The 17,446-nt window shown below is 38.8% G+C and overlaps 1 non-coding gene across 1 annotated transcript; it reads left to right on the forward strand.

Moving 5' to 3' along the window:
* Positions 1-7,026: 7,026 nt before the first annotated feature.
* Positions 7,027-7,312, forward strand: LOC114502178. Its single transcript, XR_003685030.1, has one exon.
* The last annotated feature ends 10,134 nt before the right edge of the window (positions 7,313-17,446 follow it).

Below are 17,446 nucleotides of genomic sequence, written 5' to 3' on the forward strand. Positions count from 1 at the left end.
TTGCTTATGTGAATACCCTGATATTCATTTATTGTATCCATTATGGATGTTCTTTTGTGTGCTTGAAAATTTCATAATAAAAAATCTTTAAAAAAATAAAAGGTACTTATAGCAAGACAATTTAGGGTGCACACAACAGAAATCTAACCGAATTAGCTTAGGAAATTTGTTGGGTCAATATCTGGGAATACTAGAAATCAAGGTGGCTTAAACATGATAGATCCTAGGATGCAAACATTGTCATCAGGTTCCTCACCTGCTCACTCTCTCCTCTCATGCATGTGCCCTTCCATCCACAAAAAGAGAAGTCCCTTTGGGTTTGAGCACAAAATTTGCTTGGTTTCCCTGAAGATTTTTTTATTGTCAAGTTGTTGTTTGTATTTAAATTATTTGGATTGCTTTATAATAAAATAGTAAATTAGTACCCTGGAAAAATTTTTATACCTAGCCAGTACTTTTAAATATATAAATAAAGAACATGTCAGGTTAAAGTTATGATTTTCCCATTTCCATAGCTAATTCATTTCAGACAATATTTCTGAAAAAAATGGTGAATAATAATTAGGTCCTCAAGTTTCTAGTTTTATGGTTTTGGCATATGTAGTTAAATTCCTGAATATGTGTTAAATGTAAAAGTTCCATATTATCTTACCTTCTAAAAATTTGTACTATAGTTTGATAACAAATTCTAATTCACATTTCTTTCTTTTGAAATATCTATAACCCAGGAAAAAGTAATTATGTGTAAATGACTAAATAAAATGTTTTCTTTTAAATTGGATATCCCATCACCCTCAAAAATCCAACCTAAAAAAATAAAAAGCATCAAACACTTTTTATTATTTATTGATTTTTAGACAAAGACAGATGAAGAGGGAGAGAGACTTGTTGTTCCACTTATTTATCCATTCATTGGTTACTTCTTTCATGTGCCTTGACCAGGAATAGAACCCACAACCTTGGTTTATTAGGACAATATTCTTTTTTTTTTTTTGAAAACTAAAATAAAGTGTTTTTTTTCACATTTCTCTTTTTTTATTTTAATCTTTGTTTAAGTACAGTTTTCTCCCTTTTACTCCCAATCCAGCCCACCCACCCAAACCTCCCCACTTCCCTCCCATTATCACCCTCCCCCTAGTTTTTGTCCATGTGTCCTCCAAATGTGTTCCTGTAAACCCTACCCATTCTCTCCTGAAATTCCCTCTTCTCTCCCCTCTGGTCACTATCAGCCTGTTCTCTATTTCAGTGACTTTGGTTACATTGTTCTTGTTTTTTTGTTTTGTTGTTTAAGTTCCTGTTAAAGGTGAGATTATATGGTATTTGTCTTTCACTGCCTGGCTTACTTCGCTTAGCATAATGCTTTCCAGCTCCATTCAAGCTCTTGCAAAGGGTAGGAGCTCCTTCTTTCTTTCTGCTGCATAGAATTCCATTGTGTAAATGGACCGTAGTTTTTTGATCCATTCATTTACTGATGGACATCTAGGTTGCTTCCAGCATCTAGCTATTGTAAATTGTGCTGCTATGAACATCAGGGTGCAAAGTTCTTTTGTATTGGTGGTTTAGTATTCTTAGGATAGAGTCCCAGCAGTGGAATTGCAGGGTCAAAAGGCAGATCCATTTTTAGTTTCCTGAGGAAGTTCCATACTGCTTTCCATAGTGGTTGTACCAGTCTGCAGTCCCACCAACAGTGCACTAGGGGCCCCTTTTCTCCACAGCCTCTCCAACACTTGTTATTTGTTGCTTTGTTTATGATGGCCATTCTGACTGGTGTGAAGTGCTATCTCATTGTGGTTTTAATTTGCATCTCTCTGATAGCTAGTGATATTGAACATCGTTTCATGTGTCTTTGGGTCTTCTGTATGTCCTCCTTGGAGAAGTGTCTGTTCAAATCCTTTGCCCATTTTTTTAATTGGGTTGCTTGTCTTCTTAGAGTGAAGTCATGTAAGTTCTTTATATATTTTGGAGATTAAACCCTTGTCTGAGGTATCATTGGCAAATATGTTTTCTCATACAGTTGGTTCTCTTTTTATTTTGATACTGTTTTCTTTAGCTGTGCAAAAACTTTTCATTTTGATGAGGTCCCATTTGTTTATTCTTTCCTTTATGTCCCTTGCTCTATGAGACATGTCAGTAATATTGGGACAATATTCTTACCAACTGAGCCACTCAGCCAGGGCAAGGGTGTCAAATTCTTGCATTCAGAAAAAAAAAGTATCGGCGCTTTCAGCCAAGATGGAGGCATAGGTAGACACACTGTGCCTCCTCGCACAACCAAAACAAGGACAACAACAATTTAAAAACAGAAAGCAACCAGAACTGACAGAGAATCAAACTATATGGAAGTCCAACAACCAAAGAGTTAAAGAAGACATACTCGTTCAGACCAGTAGGAAGCAGAGATGGGTGCTCAGAGAGGACTCGCAGCAAGGCAGTGGCTGCCCTGGAGGACCAGGGCAGGCAAAGCAGTGGCTGGCAGACCCAGTGCCAGATTGTGGAGCAGGGCATGCAAGGCCACAACTGGCTGGCAAGGCTATGGTGGTGGCTGGTGGAGCAGGCAGTCCCACATTCGCATGCAGATAAACCAGGAGGAGCAACTGGGGAGCAAGACAGACCTTACAATCCAGAGCTCCAGAGTAGGGAAATGAAGCCTCAAACCACTGATTAAAAACACCTGTGAGGGTAGAGGCAGCAGTGAGAGAAATTCCCAGACTCACAAGAAAGTTCGTTGGAGAGACCCACAGGGTCCTAGAATGTACACAAGCCAACTCACCCAGGAATCAGCATCAGAAGGGCCCCAATTTGCTTGTGGGAAGCAGGGGAAGTGACTAAAGCTGGAAAAGAACAGAGCCAGTGCCACTGTTCCCTCTCAAAACCCTTCCCCACACACAGCTTCACAACACAGCAACATGTGTTGTCCTGTCCTGGTGAACACCTAAGGCTCTGCCCCTCACTATGTAACAGGCACATCAAGACAAAAAAAAAAAAAAAAAAGGCTCAAACGAAAGAACAGATCAAAGCTCCAGAAAAAATACAACTAAGCGATGAAGAGGTAGCCAACATATCAGATGCACAGTTCAAAACACTGGTAATCACGATGTTCACAGAATTGGTTGAATGTGGTCACAAATTAGATGAAAAAATGAAGGCTATGCTAAGTGAGATAAAGGAAAATATACAGGGAACCAATAGTGATGGGAAGGAAACTGGGACTCAAATCAACAGTGTGAACCAGAAGGAAGAAACATCCAATCAGAAAAGATTGAAGAAATAAGAATTCCAAAAAAAGAGAAAGGTCTTAGGAACCTCCAGGACATCTTTAAATGTTCCAACATCCGAATTATAGGAGTACCAGAAGGAGAAGAGGAAGAGCAACAAGTGGAAAAGTTATTTGGACAAATAATAAAGGAAAACTTCCCCAATCTGGCAAAGCAAATAGGCTTCCAGGAAGTCCAGGAAGCTCAGAGAGTCCCAAAGAAATTGGACCCAAGAAGGAACACACCAAGCACATCATCATTACATTACCCAAGATTAAAGATAAGGAGAGAATGCTAGAAGTGGCAAGAGAAAAGGAGACAGTTACCTACAAAGGAGTTCCCATCACACTGTCAGCTGATTTCTCAAAAGAGACCTTACAGGCAAGAAGGGTCTGGGAAGTATTCCAAGTCATGAAAGGCAAGGACCTACACCCAAGATTGCTCTATCCAGTAAAGCTTTCATTTAGAATAGAAGGGCAGATAAAGTGCTTCTCAGATAAGGTCAGGTTCAAGGAGTTCATCATCACCAAGCCCTTATGATATGAAATGTTAAAGGGATTTATCTAAGAAAAAGAAGACAAGAAATATGAACAGTAAAATGACAGCAAACTCACAATTATTAACAACCACACCTAAAACAAAAACAAAAGCAAACTAAGCAAACAAGTAGAACAGGAACAGAACCACAGAAATGGAGATCACATGGAGGGTTATCAACAGGGGAGTGGGAGGGGGAAAGAGGGGTAAAAGGTACAGAGAATAAGAAGCATAAATGGTAAGTACAAAATAGACAGGGGGAGGGTAAGAATAGTATAGGAAAAGTAGAAACCAAAGAACTTATATGTACAACCCATGGACATGAACTAAAGAGGGGGAATGTGGGTGGGGGAGTGTGCAGGATGTAGTGGGGTGAAGAGGGGAATATGTAATAGCATAATCAATAAAATATATTTAAAAAATTTAAACAAGAAAAAATGTCAAGAAAGGAGAAAGAAGAACATTTATGTGATTAATTGAAAAATTTTTGTTTGTTGTTGCAATAACATTGAACCCAAATGGGCTCACGCAGACTTGAAGAGAGATAACTTCAGGGCTTTCATACTTTATAAGGTGGTGGTATTTATACCCCCAGAAAGGGACAACAGATGCAGTGACAATTACAGAGGGCTCTCGTTGACAATGGAAACATTCAGGAAGATTTGAGTAAAGTACCAAAAAGGATAAAATTGGATATATTTCTTGTCTTTTTAATTCTTAAGGACATAGTATTTTACACACGAGTAAGAGTGCAAATATTAAAAAGTAATTACAATACATTCACATTTTAATTTATATATGGTATGTACCAGAGACTCCATTTATTATGTGCCATGAAGTACATGTTAAACTACAGTATATACAATTTCTCCCACATATTTTCCTGGCCCAGTTGAATTTATCTAGGTCAAAAACTTCTGTAAAGGGACAAAAAGTAGATCAGTGGTTGCCTGGGGGCAGAGGAGGGAGTGTGGATTAATGTCATTTATTTTTGAAATTGGATTTTTGAGATCCATGGGCTTGTTTAATCAACAACAGACTTTTAATCTAGTCATTTACATATAATTATTCTTTCTTTTCAGCTTATGGTTGTCTCAAAAGAAAAACATACATTCAAGAGGAAACTTTTTTGAGTAATGGTAGTATTCTAAAACTGGATGGTGATAATGAATGACTTTTTAAAATGTTTTCCCCAAAATCCAATGAATTTGAAAATAGGTCCCAATGCAATATTGAAACTTTGTACTAATATTAAAAATGCTTCTGCATATTAACTTGTATGTGAAATAATTATTTTTGCATGACAATCGTTTCTAAAGAAAAATTACAAAACTTAATCTATGTTTTGTTTTCATAACTATTTTATCTTACTGTTAATAATATGCTAGAATTTTTAAAGCCCAAGCAAAATAATTATGTCTATGATAAACATTTAATTCTATTTAGTAGATAAGCTTTAAGGTGTTATATTTAATAATTATAAGCACAAATATGAAAACATCTTGTGTGGGCTCTTGCAGTTTATGCAAATTGCATATAATTATTCTCTACAGAAAACAGTTCATTTAGAATAAAAATTCTTCGCCTTGGCCAGGTGGCTCAGTTGGTTAGAGCATCATTCTAATACATTAAGGTTGTGGGTTTGATACCCAGGCAGGCCATAAATAAGAATCAACCAATGAGTGCATAAATAAGTAGAATGAAAAACAAATAGATGTTTCTCTATCTCTTTCTCTGGAATCAAAAATAAATAAGCAAATAAATACTTTGTCTTTTTTAAACTTTAATTTACATTTATTTATGCTGAATTTATTCCCAGGTTGTAAATTTTTGTTTCTTCAGTTTCATCTGGGATATCTTCATCCGTGCAACCTCCTCTTTTGGTTTAAAAACAATCTGCTATTTTTCTGTAAGGATCTTCTCAATGTGGCAGAGAGAGCTCATATATGCGTTAATCCGTCTATGAGCTCTCTAAATTCTGGGCCATATCTTGGGAGCTTTGTTCATCTGGATGTGGTCAATATCCAGAGACTGTACATCTAAACCCATAAATTCAGAATTTTTCTCTGCACTTTTAAGCACATGCAGTAAAAATTCAGCACTCTTCTTGGGCCACTGACCTCACGTCCAGCCCCAATTTTTGGCTTGGGCACACCTACCAACTCCACCATTCTAATGACTGAATGTCACACTTTGCTTCTGTAAAGTGACATCCTTCTTCAGATACTTGGTGGCTTTTTCTGATATGCATACCCTTGATGGCCTGGGAAGTTTCACAAATGTTCTTAAACTGAACATAAAGATATGAACCTCTTGATTTGCGTGATTTTGCGGGCATTTTCTGGGTCAAGTGAGTAGCAAACCATCAAGCTGCTTACAAAAAAAACTAAAATAAAGTTCTTAAACTTGCTTTAAAGTATGTTTTTACCTTATTGTGAGTTACATAACATGGTCCTGAATATCATACCATAGGAAGCCACAACTTGATAAAATTTGACTTAACTTTTACTGCAAAATTTATAGTAAACCTCTAGGTATAGATCAGTTAAAATACCAAAAAAGTAATCATTCGTGTTCTCAGAAAAGTAGGCAACCTAATTAACTCACATTTTAATTTTTCTTTCATTAATTGAAGTATACTAATATCACAAATAGGAACAGGTAGCATCATCTATAAACCTGTACTTATGTCAAACTTGCCAGATGTTGAGAGAGAAGTCACATTTTCAGGATGAGTTGCTATTAGGGTATAACTCAGGCTCCCTCCAGCCATGGGCCCTTTGCACACACTGGTAGCACTGTTAGCCATTGTTCTTCATTCATCCCTCAGATTTCAGTTCTGGCATCTTTTCCTACAGAAAGTCCTCAGCCACAAGTCAGATCAGAATACTTTGTTGTACACATTCCTAGAGGCATTCATTTCCTTCAGAACATTTAAATTAATGATTATACAATTGCAAACCACAGTCCTACAAAGGGGAACAGAGCCTGTGTCTGATTTTCTGGGTCAAACGAATAGTAATTCATTTTCAGAGGTCATCTCAGGCCTGCCCTCAGTCCTACCCTCCAGGGAAGCAGAACCCATGTCTGGTTTAGCTCCTTATTACCTATATCTCTTTTTCCTAATGACTGCCTGGCACATAGCAAATGCATAAAGTACTCACTGAAGATGGAAAGAAAGAAAATAAAAACATACTAGATTATTTTCCTAGAGTCCTCCTTCTTCAAGTCCAGCCAACTTTACTAAAAGTGAATGGGGGTGATTAAAGTTACATTTTCATTACCCTAGAGCACACCAAATTTGCAGAGAAAACATACTGCAGAGGAAGCTGAGTCATGACTGCTTGAGAACCTGCTGTTCATGTGCAATTCTTCTTTGATAGTTCCTGGGCACTGTTGTCACGGTGATGATGGCTGTCCTGTGTCATTTTCTATTCCCCAACACTAAGAGAAGCTTTGCAGTTCAGATATTGTTTAACAGATGGGGTAGCTTCTGTTGGACACTAAGTACTGCTACAGATTTAAAAATAAATAAATAAAGTTACATATTCAGAAAGCCATCTGATTATGACCATATGTCTTGAGGTAAATCAATCAGACATGTTCTGGAATTTTAATCTTCAGGTGATTACGCAGTAGACAAACCCTTGGAAGTGTGGTTGGTAGTCAGCTGGAAGGTCTGAGGCCATGTGGAGATAGGCTGTTAGCTTTTGTTCCATTGCCCTCCGCCCACCAAACAAAAGTTTTTCTTGATCCTGCATCTTCCTGCGGCCTTTTTCTTTATTTCCAGTCTTCACCAAATCCACTGTAGTCTAGCATCCACACTTCTGATCCCACTAAACTGCTGCAATTCTGATCACAAAAAGGTTCTGCCAGGCACAGGGTATGTCATAGCTCTTTATTGAATTCATTCATCCATTCACCAGATGGGTTTGAACACTCACTCTGTTCCAGAAACTGTGAAATATGCATTGGGTGTACAGCAGTGAGCAAACAGATAGGGTCCCTTCCATCACATAGGCAAGATCATCTCCTACCTGCCAGGTCCAGGAGCCACATTGGCTACTTCTCAGCTTTTCTCCTACTTAATCTCCTCTGTAGTAGTCACACCAACCATTTCCTCCTTGAAATTTGGGCAGTCTTGGTTTTCATGAAGTCTCTTACCCCTGCTCTTCCTCTCCTTCCAGGACCACACTTTCTCAATCATTTTATAGTTTTTTTTCTTTTCGCCTCTTAAATATTGGAGTTTCTTAGAGTTCTATCATGGAGTAAGTACCTCAAAGTCAGTAAACCCTAAATTCAATTTCCCCCATCCCATTCACTTCTTTCCTTTCTTATTTCTTGTTCTTGTTAAAGTGGTACATGCCACCCAATCTCCCTCTCCCTTTCTGCCTCCACACTCTCATCCAATGGTCAGAAAATCAGGTGGTATTTTTCATCTGTAGTTCAATTCTGTTTTTTTAAAAAATATCTTCTGCATCTCTACTTCATTTTTTAAATATAGCAATAATAATAACTTTTAATGCCATTTTTTGCTAATTCTAACATTTGTGTGGGTTCCCAGTCAGTTTCAATTGATTGATTATTCCTCTTACTATGGACCATGTTTTCCTACTTCTTTGCATGTCTGGAAATCTTTACTTGGATACCAGCCATTGTAAATTTTACCTGTTGCATACTGAGTATTTTTATATTTCTATAAGTCTTATTGAGCATTGCTCTGACATGCAGTTATATACATGAAACAGTTTTATGTCTTCAGGTCTAGTTTTCTTGATAAGTTAGTCAAGTCACAAGCAGTGTTCAGTCTAGGGATAATTATTCTGGAGTACTGAGAGAAAACCTTCCTGTTTGATCTGTCCAATGCACAAATTATTAGTTTTTTCTAGTCCAGGTGGTGGGAAGAGGTACTGCAAGAGTATTAGGTCCTGTTCTCTCTAATCCTTAGAATGGTTCTTTCACTGGCCTCACACCTGTGCTGATCAGTCAGCACTCTGATGAATACTGGAGAGGGAGGGAGTCTGCAGATCTCCAGGCTCTCCCTCTCTGTTAGCTCTCTCCTCTCTGTCCTATGAACTCTGCTGTCCAAAATCTCCAGAATCTTAGTTCTGTCTTCTCCATCAGGGAGGCCTCTGAACCCAGCCTGGTTCCCCTGCCTGCTGCAAATTTTGGAAACTTTCTCAAGATCATAACCTGGAGCAATCAGTCATAGGCCTCAACCCATTTGTTTCTTGCTTCATAGGGATCTTTGTCCTTTGTTGTCTGATGCCCAGTGCTTTTCCAAGCCATCATTTTATAAATGTCATTGGTCTTTGCTTCAGTCAGGAGGGTAAAGCCAGGCTTGTTACTTCATACCAACCAGAAAAGGAAGTCTTGCAATGAAATCTAATAGATCAGCTTATCTCAAACTTTTGCAATCTACTCTTCTCACTTCGCTAGCCTTATTTTTTCCTAAAACATTAATCTCTTATTCCTCTGCTTCAGGTTCTTTTATAGCATCCCAATTATTTGTAGAATAAAGTATGAACTGCTTAGCATGGCATATTTTGTGCATTCCTGATAAGGCCCCTTCCCATCCCTCTACTATACCTACCCCAGCCATTTCCCCATATGTTCCATTGGCTCTGACCAATTCAAGATATTTATAGTCATCTTCTCCATCCCAATAATCAGCACCTGCCTCCCCGTTTTTGCACACATTGTTTCTTCTACCTGGAATATTTTTTCTCATCTTCCACCTGGTAAACTCTTCTAGAAGATCTTTCTAAGCATGCATATATTTTTACCACCAAGTATAGAATTGCTCCCCTGCTTTATTGTACCACTATGAACTAAATATTGTGTATGTCCCTTTTATAGCACTTAGCACTCTATACTGTATGTTTGCTTATGTGTCTGTTTCCACTAATATATAGAACATTCTAAGAGGGTAAAGAATGCACTTTATTTTTTTAATATTTCATTTATTTATTTTGAGAGAGGGGAAGGGAGGGAGAAAGAGAGGGAGAGAAACATCAATGTGTAGTTGGCTCTCGTGCCCTGCCCCCCCTACTGCGGACCTGGCCTGCAACCCTGGCATGTGCCCTAACTGGGAATCGAACCGGCAACACTTTGATTTGCAGTCCAGTGTTCAATCCACTGAGCCACACCAGCCAGTGCAGAATGTACTTTCTTTACATACCCATTGTTAAATTCATCCAACCAGTAACTATTTAGTGAGGTCTTCACCATGCCTGGGCACTATCTATGTCCTGGAGATACAAGGTTGAACAAGACAATGTCCTTGCCCTCATGGATTTAACATGGTGATGAAAGAGGCAGTTAATAAATGTAGAAATGTACATCATATTTACACATCAGAATAAGTTAGAATGCTGTTACCATCACCCAGGGAACAGGGATGATATTAGCATGAAATAGGGGGAGGGAGGAAGAAAAGGAGAGAACTGGATCCACTTGAGACACATTTCTAAAATAAAGTGAATAGGGGTCATAGGTGGATTTCTTGGGGGCAAGAAGGAAAAAGGAGGGAAAGGATGACTTTTATATGATAGATGCCTAATAAATTCACGTATGAATAAGCTCCTTGACAATTGAAAATTAGTTTTTTTTAAGATTTTATTTATTTCTTTTTAGAGAGAGGAGAAGGAAGGAAGAAAGAAAGCGAAAGAAAGATCAACATGTGGCTGCCTCTCATGTGCCCTCTACTGGGGATCTAGCCTATAACCCTGGCATGTGCCCTGACTGGGAATCATACTGGCGACCCTTTGCTGCAAAGTCTGGCACTCAGTCCACTGAGCCACACTTGCCAGGTGAAACTAGTTTTAAAAAGATGAACCTATGATCCTGACCAGGTGGCTCAGTTGGTTGGAGCATTGTCCCATACACCAAAAGGTTGTGGGTTCAATCTGCAGTCAGGACATATATGGGAGGCAACCGATCTATGTTTCTCTCTCTGTCTCTCTGTTTCTCTGTCTCTCTCTCTCCCTTTCTTTCTTTCTAAAATCAATGAACATATCCTCAGGTGAGGATTAAAAAAAGAAGATGAACCTATGGATTTGGTTCAGAAGCTAACTGGACAACTTTACCGGGAACATTTTCCTTATACAGACTGGTTACAAGAGAATAGTAAGCACTGAGCAAAATGGGTAAAGGTGGTCAAAATGTACATGCTTCCAGCTATAAAATAAATAAGTCCTGGAGATGTAATATGCAGCATAGTGATTATAGTTGATAATACTGTATTGCATATTTGAAAGTTGCTAGAACAGTAGATCATAAAAGTACGCATAAGAAATTGTAACTATGTGTGGTAACAGGTGTGAACTAGACTTATTGCAGTGATCATTTTGCAATAGGTACATATGTAGAATCATTATATTGTACACCTGAAACTAAAATAATTTATACATCAATTACATCTCAAAAATAAAAAAAATAGTAATATTGAGGTTATGCTCTAGAGTCAGACTAATTTAGCTTTACCCTTATTTGCTGTCTGACCTTACTGAAGTCATGTAACTTCTCTAAGCCTTAGTTTTATCATCTGTAATACAGAGGTAATTCTAGTATCTACAGTTGGGTTTTTCTTTTTTATGAATAAATTAAGGTCATACTTAGTAATATGTCTAATATATAATAAGTATCCAATAAAGGAAGCTTATTTCAATATATTACATGTGAAAAAATCAATCAGTTGGTTGTTTTGTTGTTGTGTGTTCAAAAAGAATATCATGATTAAAATTTCTGTTCATATCCAGTGATTCTTTGTAAAATGAAGTTAGGTAATTTTTTCTGTGATATAGTTTGTGTTCTAGAAAAATTAATGAAACTTTAAAAAAATATACAAAATTAAGCTATCACAAAGTTCTCTCCAACAGAATGCAAATTCTACAATGGTTTAATACTTTCAAGTATCTTTCAAAAGTGGCCCATTTTCAAATATTTCTAACATTGGGAGAAAAGCCCATCTGGTCAATTCTAGCTGAAGCAAGGAGTTCTCAGTTCTCCTGAGCCTTTCCTGGGGAAAGGTGGGTGGACCTGAAGGGAAGATGGCTGTGTCCCCAGCAGGGAAGGAACAAACAAGGCCTGTCACTAATTTCTTTGGGAATTAGGAGCAAATGAAGATGAACACTGCTGAGCAACATGAAAGCAAAGTGGAGTTTCAGAATAGGAGAAAGAATGAAAAAAGAGAAAGAAAAACAATCAGGGCCTAATGAAGGGCAGCATATTGGAGACATATTGCTCCAAAGGAGGGGAAGGAAAGATGTCAGGTGATGGGTGTTTTTACACATTCTGTAAAAGGGGAGAGAAAAGAGAATATATGCAGGAGGGTAACAGTGAGAGTGGAGCCTGGCAGTCCTCAAGAACACTCATCTCTGGTAATATTGTGAATATATTATCACAATAACCCTAAATGCTAAATTCTACTATTATCTCCATTTTACAGGGAAGGAAACTGAAACTCACTGAGGCCAATTAACTTCCCTCACAGGCATTGAGGAGGAATTTGAATCTGGTCCTGTTGAATTAGCGCTTGTACTCTCCTCCATCTTGCTGGACTGCCTCTCTCGTTCTTGCTACTGGGAGGAAAGCAGCAGGTTCAAAAGAATCTGGGAAATGGGGGTGAGGGGTGCAAATGAAATGTACTTGCAAAATCTCATATCTAGAGTTTTAAAATAAAACTCAATTTAATTTAACTCTCTGTTTAATTTTTTTTAAGTCATGCAAAAAATGTAATCTTACACTATGGTAACAAAACATGAATATTCTTAAGTAATTTTATGCAAGAGGGTTTATTTGCCAAAGATAACTGGAAGCACCAGACAATTACTGAAGTCTTGTGAGAATAGGGTTGCTCAGTATCTCTTTGAAGGTAATGATTCCTATTTCAGCTTAAGAATTTGCTTTCACTTTATTAATGAGTTATTTTAATGAATTTAAAATAATTAGAAAATATGTCTCTAAATCCTGAGGAGCAGAGTAATGATATTATAATTTTACCTTTTCTATGCTAACCATTTAAAACCACAATTTTTTGGCTACAGTCATTTTATCTGTGAACATGTCTGTATGTTACTGCTGTATGAGAAACTGGACCTACACTGCCATCTGCTGCGTCAAGATTAGGTGAAAAATCACCCACATTAACTGGGCTTAAGGAATGCAAAATATACATATGAAAAGCCTGTGTAACTTTGCTTTGTGGAAAGTTACTGTAGGGAAAAATATATGCTTGCACTAGGTATTTCAAATTATATTGGAAGCATAAGGAAAGATTGGGGGGGGGTGTTTCAAATCACATAAAAGAAATAGAAAATAATGTAACAAAACTTATGCCCCCACCACCTATATTTAGAAAATGAATACAGTAGCTCCCTTATCTGTGGGGATTCTGTTCCAGGACCCCCCAGTGGATGCCTGAAACTGTGGGCACTATTGAACCCTATATATACTATGTTTTTTCTTATACACACATACCTATGATAAAGTTTAATTTACAAATTAGACACAGTAAGAGATTAGCAATAATAACCAACTATAAAATAAATTAGTCAATCTGATAACTGAGGTGGCTACTAACTAGCTGACAAGGGGATAGAGAGACAGGTGAAGGGGAAGGGGAACATATACAATGTGTATACAGCATAGATGTGCTAGACAAAGAGATGATTCACGTCTACAGTAGAATGGAGCTGGATGGTATGAGATATCATTATGCTACTTAGAATTGTGCAAAACCTAAAACTTATGAATGGTTTATTTCTGGAATTTTCCATTTAATTTTTTTGGACTGCAACTGAAACTGTGGAAAGCAAAACGAGGATAAAGCAGGGACTACTGTATTATTAATGCCACTGATGCTCCGTGCCCCGGGCCCATTCTCTACCCCTCTCATGCCCACCCCAAGGAAATCACTCTCTAATGTCATGTTCATAACTGGGAAAGGTTTTAATAGGCAAAGGTGTACACTTAATAGGTAAATGTATTCACCTTTTACTTCTGTGTGCTTTGGTTTACCAGTGAAGACATCTCCATGCTAACCACACTTCATCCTAAAGAATTAGCGGAGAGAGCTCTATTCTTATATTCTTGTTCCCAAAAGTATTTTCTGCAACTTTAAGACTAAGCCACATGGGCAAATTCTTTATTGTTGCTAAGTCTTAAACAATCACTGTGCTTCCCTTTCTTTGGTATGTCTAAGATAATACGTACATTATGAACTTCTGTTGTCCCATTACAATTACACCCTTGTTACAAGAGATTTTCCCCAAACTTCAGACTCAGAGCTGCCCAGCTAACCTCTCCTTAGTTGCTGCTAAACCTTACACTTATCATGGTGTACCCCTTTCTTTGGTATGTCTAAGAAAATATGTAAATTATGAACCTCTATTGTTCTATGACAGATTTAGATGTAGCATTTTTCCATTTTACATGATTCCTTTTCAAGCAGGTAGTCACTGGTTTGTAACAAGTTTAATGTATCTTTTTTGCAACAAATATTTTTTCAGAACTTGCCATGTGTCAGGCCTTGTGGGGGAATGATGAACAAGGGCAGCATGCTCATGCTCCCATTGATATTATACTCTAGTGTTATGCAAAGACAACCATGTCACACAGCATAACAAATGCTGAATGGCAGGAAGTAGAGGGTGTACCCTGGAGTGGGTGAGATGAGGGAGAGAGGGCAGTAAGAGGAGCACTCCTAGGAGGATGTGACATCTCAGCAAGAATCTGTAAGATGAGTTACTGAGTAAAGGGGTGCTTTGAGGAATTGCTTTCCAGTGATAAGAAATGGCTCTGGTAGGGCAGGGATTTTGCCCAAGTGGTTATTGCTTTATTCCTTGTGCTAAAACAATTTTTGGAACACAATAGGCACTCAATAAAATCTGTGGTTTAAATGGCCACACAAAGGTGGGATATACGATCCAGAATGGCTACCTTTAAAGAAGTGACAGGAGATGAGTGTAGGGAGGTTTGGAGTGTGAGGAGCAGTGGTGAGATGTGAAATTTAAAGATCAAGATGAAGCCGGTCATGCGTGAAATCCTTTAGACTTTACATCAGGATTAATGCAGTTTTGTTGTTGTTTTGTTTTGTTTTCAATAGAGTTTTTAAATTATTGAGAGATTTAAAGCAGGAGAGTGACTTTAGCAGACATGTTTTAGAAATCATTCTGGCTATGAAACAGGAGGTTGGAATATTCCTGGGAAGAGATGAGAGCAGCCCTACCTAAGGTGGACAAGTGGGAGTGGAGAGAGATTGTGGATAATGTAGAATCATATACGTACAGACTGAAAGGAACCTTAGACAGCTCCTCTGATATTTGATATGAGGAATCTGAGGTCAGAGATCATTCATTGACTTACTCCTGTGTGGTTTTCTCTCTTCTCTACTTCCTCTGCTCTTTTGGTATTTCTCCTTTTTTAAAAAATTGATTTTTAGAGAGAAAGAGACATCAAATTGAACCTGCAACCTTGGCATACAAGATTATACTCTAACCAACTAAGCTACTCCGCCATTCAGCCAAGGTTTTCTTTCAGTATTTCTTAAGACATATTTCAGAATTGCCCAATTAAGACTATCATCGGCTTTCCAGGAGGGGAGAGAAAGATGGCGACGGGCTAGCAGGGAGCAGATTCCACTTCCTCCTACACACAGGGAAAAAAACCTAGCTGATCTACAGAGGAACAGAGCAAACAGCAAACAGTACCCCAGCATATGAGGGTAAGAGACTGAAAATTGTAATGGACACTGAAAGGCCAGATGGTAAGGAGGGTACTTCAGGCCAATGCGGTCCCAGGGACCAGCTCTGGAACCAGGAGAGCTGCAGCCCCAGGCCCAGTGCCCGCTGCCGGGCCTGCCGCAGAGTCCTTGATAGAGAGCCGGGTCAACTGCTCCCTCCCTCCCTGGCCAATCAAGGTTTAAAGGGTACTGGAAGAGACATGGTTGCTTGAAGTGGCAGAGAGGGGATCACCCGCAGAGCCTGTGGACACCGGCTTAGGAGAGTTGAGAGTTGCGCAGTGAAGAGCACTGCCTCGGATAATCACTGGTCTGACTGGAGAATTGGACTGGATGGAACAGCAGGCTTGAGTGGGGGCAATTTCCCAAGAAGAAGAACTGTTTGGGCAATACTCCGGCATCAGCCGTTCAGCCTCCTCCCCAACCAGCAGGGCAATGATCCAGAGGTGGCAGGGAAGTTTGGCGGAAAGCCCTGCGCACCTGCATACTGTTAGGAAGGGTGTGCACCCAAGCCGGTCGCACAGTCACAGCCTGACGGAGGAACGAGCAAGCACGCGCTGCACCCCAGTTCATAGCAGTAACCTCCGGGGGGAAAGAGCACTCTCAGCAAGACCTGGGTTTGACATCCAAGGCTCTGGGGAGAGGTGTCAGACTAGCTCTGGAGAGAGTGGGCACAAGACTGGATGAGTGGAGAACGCGGGAAGGGACAAAAGCCATACCAATCGACCCTCAGCCAGCAAGACCAGAAAAACCGGTTTGCAGTTTGGCAAGTTTGAAACCAACAAGAGGTGTTTTTCTCTTCTTTCTTTTTTTTTTAAGATTTTGTTTATTTATTTATTATTTTTTTTTAGAGAGGGAAGGGATGGAGAGAGAGAGAGAGAGAGAGAGAGAGAGAGAGAGAGAGAGAGAGAGAGAGAGAGAGAGAGAGAGGGAGAGAAACATCAATGTGCGGTTGCTGGGGGTTCTGGCCTGCAACCCAGGAATGTACCCTGGCTGGGAATCGAACCTGGGACACTTTGGTTCCCAGCCCGCGCTCAATCCACTGAGCTACGCCAGCCAGGGCTTAGAAATCTTTTTTAAATTTGTATTATTGTTTTATATTTCAATACCTTCTTCCTCTCTTTCCTTCTTCCTTTCTTTCCAATTTTATCTTTTCTTCCCCCTTCTTCTACCTTTTTTTTTTGAATACCCACAAGTGAAACAAAAAGGAAGAAAAAAAAACCCTGGAATTGTGAAAAGACCAGAGTTGGACTTAAAGAGAGGGCAACCCAACAGTTGAGACAGTGGGACAAAATTCACTTTGCTATTACAGAGAACCTGCAAGTTATTGCATATTTGTATTTTTTCGTTATTCCTACATCTTTTATTTTAATAGTATTTTTGTACTCCTCTTTTTTCTGTGTAGTCTTCTTTGTTTGGCTGGTTATATTGTATCATTTGACAGGTTTCCCCTGTTCTCTCTGACATAGTGTATTGCTAATTTACTGTCCTTCACGTCACTTGTGTTCCTTTAGTACTCAAGGTCCTATACTCCCTATTCTTGTTATTCAGACCACATAGATTCTGTCATATGATTGTTGCTCTAATATTATTGTAAATAATAGCTGTTTCATACTATTGTAAATACTTAACAACACTCCTCCCGGATCTTTGCACACTTCATGGTTTCCTGAACTCTATTACTGTAGTGGTTAACTCTATTCTCTCACACACTACACCTATTTACTATTCTTTACTCTCAACTTACCTCAAAATCTGAACTCCCACAACCTCACTGCTTTCTAGATCCAACTCACAATCCTCCCTCCTTAACAACAAGAGTCTTATCTACTTTCCATCCTTTCTAAATAGTGGCTAGCTGGGTGGAAGATCACAGTTAACACTATATATAGCCAAAGGATCTCCTATATCTTCT

The sequence above is a fragment of the Phyllostomus discolor genome, chromosome 7 (assembly GCF_004126475.2).
Source record: "Phyllostomus discolor isolate MPI-MPIP mPhyDis1 chromosome 7, mPhyDis1.pri.v3, whole genome shotgun sequence".
Classification (NCBI taxonomy): Eukaryota; Metazoa; Chordata; class Mammalia; order Chiroptera; family Phyllostomidae; genus Phyllostomus; species Phyllostomus discolor.